The following is a 6,337-nucleotide window of genomic DNA, read 5'->3' as shown; positions in this document are numbered from 1 at the left end:
ACCTTTAAACCGGAGCGCGTGTGAAGTTCGTTACAACTTCTCACTGTTCCGTCCACCGGGGATCAGCTCACTGTCTTTTGTGAACTTTCACCCTCACCCAATCACCTGGCCGAACAGGAGTCTCTTCTGGTGTCTCGTCTGGTATCTCTGTAGCTTTCTTAGCCTGTGTAGACAAAACTTGGATAATATTACTCAGAGTTCTGACATATTCATTACTTTTATTCGTCTAATATCTAAAACTGGACCACTCCCTCCTTGGAGGAGGCCCAAGCTTTGGCATACCTTTTGTCGTTATGAGACCTATTATTAACTCCATGTTATTATTTATTAACTACAACGTCACCGAAATCAACATATCTGTATAATCATGACACTCCCTCCTTTGAGCAGAACATGCTCAATTAATATTGCAATGATTACCCTATTCGGAACAGGACATGTAAAACCCATAACGTTGCATTAAATAAATATAACTTCTCCGTGTACCCATAAGGCGTACAAAATATCTATGATGTATGTTTTCTGCTGGTATAAAACATATTCACTAAAATCTGCCATTAGCACAAAAATGGTTTACTTGTTGCAATAATGGCTTTTGTCCTGGTATTATGCATCATTGTTGCTGCGAAAAACAATACCCCTGGTGTCGCTAATGCGTCTCAATAATTCTAGGATTAGAGGATTGTTTGATACTGCTGAACAAAGATATAATAAAATAATATTTATCTAAACTAGAGGGAAACATACGAACCATTCTCACAGAGGGTGACATGCATGAAGGGCTGGTGCCCCTCACTCAAAATGAGAGTGCCTTACGCACTACATTATAAATCAGCAAAATTACTCAAGAATAAATCAATAAAAACTGATTCTTGAAACTGTTGTAAAAAGCCTACAACTTCTTCATCCAAGCTCTCAATCAGTGTTATGTTATTTAATCTGCAGCTCATTGCCTTAAAACAGATACTTCAGACCGATTATAAAATTGTGTTTGAGAAAAATGTAATCTGACTCCATAAATCACATAATTGTTCGACTAAAAAACTACACTTCCACTAACAATAAATGAAGTTCCCCTTTAAACACAGCCCCGGTCTTCTGACGGGGTCTATCTATGTACTGGCTGGAAAATGTTGTGCCAGTCTCTGTCGCTCCGTCACTGTTCTCCCGCTAACAGTCACTCTCTAGTTCTGCTGGGCTCTTGTTGACTTCTTCACTGGTTTGAGACAAGCGACCCTATCGGACACCTCCCTTTGTAGCCAGACTACACCACAGCAGAATCGAGTTTCTGTTTTTAGGTCTCAACAGCTCCACGTCAGGTGTATCACCGCCCCTTGAACTGCAGTCGGTGTAAACAGGAGGATTTGGTATGGATCCTCCGTCTTGGGCGAGTACTAGGTTTCCGTCTTCATATTTTTGGGTGGAAACCCCATCGTCTTGACCTCACTAGCTGTGTGGACACAATAGTTTTCTGTGTGGGGGAACAACATCACTCGTAATCTCTTTCCTTCTCATAATTACAAAAATAGTCTGCTAAATGTTCTATTCTGTGGATGCTTTATGTGTAAATGCAAATGCTACTCTCGATTTTGTTTTTACATTAAACATTAAACCTCTCCCTTCTGTGGTGACAGATATGGCTCAATGTAGCTGGATTTCAAAATACCCTTGTGCTGAAGATGCATCACCTGGTGGTCTGGCCCTCTGAGCTTCCTCATTGTTGTGGTTGATACCAGGGTGTCAGTGGCATTTGGGTCATGTTTGGCAATGCTGTTCGTCTTTGACATCTCTGGGACCCCCTGCCTCCGTTGTCATCATGGAAACCTCCTGGTTGTTGGTTCTGCTTCTGATTTTCTGGCACTATCTGAGATTTAACAGTTTGAGGAGTCTGCCCTGCATTCTCTGGTTCTTATTGAGCTTGAATTGTTGGAGGTGTCTGCCCTGCCTTCTCTGGAAGTTTCCCCTCCCTTCTCCTTGTCTTGTTCCTACAAGCTACGGTGTCTTGTTTTTTCTGCTATGTCTTCCCTCACTGGCAGGTCTGCTACTCGGACCACATTTATGCTGTGTGCCAATAGGCTGGCATATTCCAGATGGAGTATCAGACTTGTAACTCTTATAAATCTTTCTTCATCTTCACTCCATATAGTTCTTTTAATTGGAAAGGTTAAAGCATCTGATCAGATTATTACCCTTTCCTTGATATCTGCGGTTGAGCCTGGCTCTGCGTCTAGTCCCAGCTTAGTTTGTTTTGGTGACATGCTCTCTTCCTATTCGAATGAATATTATTAAGTTATCAAAGATTAAGCACCAATCTTCTGACTAGCACCGTCTTTCCTGATCAGTAATATCCTATGTCATCCGAACCTAACTTTAAATCTGGGCTTTTTAAGTTTTTTAATTTTTTTCATTTTATAGATTTTTTATTTTATTTTATTTTTTATGATTTTAAAAAAAATAATAAAGTTAATTAAAAGATACAAATTATGCAAATTTTAAAATCTGAAATGATAAAATAATTTTTTTTTACAGTGTATGGTTTTGACTTTAAAATATGAAAATTAGAAATCTGGTGAAAATCTAAATCTACTGTGTACAGTGCATACCAAAGTGCATGAAATTATGTAAATGTCATCATTTGTGTTAGCTTTAATCAATTGGTGTTTGAATATTCTACAGCCTAGTTTGAAAGTTTCTCATCTTTTAATTAGAAACCACTTTGTAATTCTGTCCTGGCGATTTGCGCATGTGTTCATCCATAATACTCAAAATCAAGCTTCAAAATGTTATAGTATCTTTGTAATAATTCTGTATTACCAGCAGATTGCGCTGTTGTAATTTCCAGCTCAATCCACTAGGGATAGCTGTTGCAAAACTGACCTCTTTTTAACAAGAAGAAGCTTATTTCCTTAAAAATGAGAAGAAAATTAGAATATGGTTAAACAACACAGCACATAACCGCCAAAACACATTTGCAAACAAGAATATCTCAAATACAGACTCCTACAAATATCAAACTTCCCACGGTAAGATAACCTGTCTATTTTATAGTTCCAACTCTGCCAAGAAATATGATTTGTCCTTCTCAAGATGGAGTGCCTAGGCTCATGTGAGTAGGACTGAGTACTTTCAAATTAGCATTTCACGAAATGGCGACTGCCATTGCTCATTGTAAACACGAGGACAAGACAAGATGGCAACTGATTTTCCAACCTTTGACCTGAAGAACAAAGGGATTTGAAAACACCTCGTGGCTCTCAGAGCGGAGTTGAATTAATGAGGGTGATCTTTTAATTCTCAACACAAAACAACACTGCAGTTTAAAATAACATTTCTATGTAATTTACAATTATAAATGGGCCTTATACCCTTACGTCACAGCCTTCAACCTGTGTACGTAATGTTTTGACTTTAAGAGCCAGTATGGTTATCTCCTCTGTTTAAACACGCTATCATGGGACAAAGTAAGGCGCCAAGCAAACACAATCAGCAGAATATCGTTTGTCTAACGCACGAATGTCGCACTCCTTGTCGTAATCCACGCGCAATGTCTGTTAGAAAACAGAAAAAACAACCACTGAAAGCTTCAAACTTTTCAGGCCTTTTCCTCAAAAAGGACTTTTTTAATAAGAAAGCCCCTTGCTGTAATTAAAACACTCACTCAACTGTGTTCTTGTCTCAACCAGTCTCCACTGATTAATGGCCTAGAACCATTCACGTTTAAATTAGGACGTAACAAGAAACACTTTAAATGATTGCCATCATCACACAAAGAACTTGTAAAAAGTAAAAACAGCCTCACACTGTCCTTAACACAAACACTCACTCCACTTTGTTCTTGTCTCAACCAGTCGCCACTGATTAATGGCCTAAAACCATTCACGTTTAAATTGAGACGTAACAAGAAACAATTGAAATGATTAGCCTCGCCGACATGTAATAACAGACAAACAAATAGCATGCAGGGTTAAATATAAGAAAAATAAGTAATTTGAACTCACCCTGCTTGTGAAAATGCAACGCCACGTGTTATGATTGTTATTGTTATAAATTTGGTTGTTTTAACATTAATTTCCCAGCTATTTTCAGGAACCGGAAGCAGCTGTCCAACACACAGTCCTAAGATTGTTCTGCATAAACTATTGAAGAATTTTGACGTAACAGGCTTCTTCTTTACCGTAGTTTGAGCTCTCTGTGTGTCGAACGGGTTTGCCAGCGGCTCCGGAGAACAGCCGCGTGTATAGTCTCTCCCGGTGCAACGAGAATCACGTCGGGGTCACCAATTGTTAACTGTGATGGTTATTCTCGCGTCCAGGAAAGAGAAGCTTAAAAAGGAGACTAAATGGAGTCTCTGAGATGTTTTCAAATTGGTACTTTAATTAATAAAAGGCGCGGTAAAGTCACAAACAGGATATTTTCTGGCAGAAAAGCAGCTGCCTCTGGCTCCCCGCTAGCAGAGAAAAGAGCCCGAACCGCTCAGGTGCTGCTCTTATATAGCTTCTGTAGGCTCCTCCCTGCGGGCCGGCCCTCCACATCTTAATGTCCGTTGTTACGTTTAAACAGAGGATTCAGGCATTGTACATTCAATATATACTTAAACACGCCTCTTCTCCTCATATTGTCTTTCATCACTTTTCCTTTAACACATTCTAAACGTTGTAGTTAATATTCTAAAAAATACAGAAAATACTTCACGGCTGGTTTGGTTTCTGGTCATTCCGGATGTTGTCACATCTTACCCACGTCTGTAAACTATAACTTTATTCAAATAAACTATGTGAAGTAAAAACTTCTTTGCAGCAATGTTGAGCCAATCATGAAATGAGTGAAACTGGATTCGCCTGTCAATACACTGATATTTATTGAGAGCCTGAACGGCCGGAGAGTTCACAGCATATCACAGTTCTCCTGTAAGATCCCAGCAAACTCTGCCCAAAAGCGCCAAGCACCCCTCTATACAAAGAGAAGAGGAGGGCCCTAAAACACGCGGGTTTTCCTTTAATTTTCCTTTTAACATTACAGGCAGGAATACACTTCAACCATATGAACAGATTCCCGAGGACAAATCACTAAACTCTATATACTTTAACAAGACCAAAATATCTCCTTTACAAACTATACCTTCATTTAATATTCAGCAATAATAATACGTCTATAGTTGCAGTGTTAAAATCAGTAGGTTTCGGTGTGCATCACTCCATGTCATTTCGCTACTAAATTAACCTCTATAAGAAATGGTAAACTAGCCACATGCTAACCGGAGATGAAGGATTTTCAGAATAAAAGCTTAACTGGTTGTGCACAATAATTTTCTGGTTTTTCAGTATAAAACAGCATTTAAACTGAAGGTACATTTAAGGTACATTATGCCATCAAAACATTGATTTTAATTTCTAACAAGAGTCGTAGTCATATTTCGTGAACACTTTGAAGAGTACTGTCACGCCGGTGTGATCATTCTATAATACACCTTTAAGCCCGGATGCCCCCCGAGGGAGACATGCTAATGCAACATTAGCATTGTTGATCTTTTATTACTTCATGCTATCTGCACAAATGGTTAACATTGAACATTAAAAAGATCAGGCAGTTCAGGAAGAATTGAAGGCAGGCAGGCAGCTTTGCATGACATTCTTCTGGACGTGTTTCATTGTGGTGATAGTGAGGGTAGTCAATCCCTTGTTTGGCAAGACAATAGTGACGGCCATCTTGGTGACGTGTGTTTTTGTGTGAAACCAGAGATGTAGTTCATTGAGCGGTTTCACACAAAAAAAGTCTTACTTCACAGTTTTACGGCAAAACATTTTTTTTTTACTTGCAAAATTATCTTTTAAATTGACAAACATCATATGTGTAATTCGTGGCACAATTCAAACGGGATGGAAAGATAACGTTTCTCTCGCCATTGACTTCAATACTTAATTTTTTCCGAAATAAGGTCCCTTGGAGGTCCACCGGAAAGGGAGGGACTTCACCTCTCTATTTGCTCGGCATTTCCGGGTATTTCTCCACTCGTTGGGCCGATGGATGTATAATAAGAACTGGATACAGCGTGGGAGGCGGGGCCTCATTCATTCCTATGAGAGTTGCTCAATGGCGCATGATGACAAAATGGCCCAACTTTTGAGAGAGCGAAACGTCACAGATTACCCGGCATGCCTGAGAAGTACCCGTATGTGCACTCATAGAGCATGCGCAACTTTAACCACGCCGCCCAAAAGGCTCGTTCACATTAAGCACGTGAATTTGCGTACACGTAACAGCACCGCGCGTTCATGACAGCATGGTACTGGATTTATATTAACGAGGCGGCAGTTAGCAGCTAGCGGCTAGCTAGTAA

The sequence above is a fragment of the Gymnodraco acuticeps genome, unplaced genomic scaffold, assembly GCF_902827175.1.
Source record: "Gymnodraco acuticeps unplaced genomic scaffold, fGymAcu1.1, whole genome shotgun sequence".
NCBI classification, from domain to species: Eukaryota; Metazoa; Chordata; class Actinopteri; order Perciformes; family Bathydraconidae; genus Gymnodraco; species Gymnodraco acuticeps.
This window is presented reverse-complemented; position numbering follows the sequence as displayed.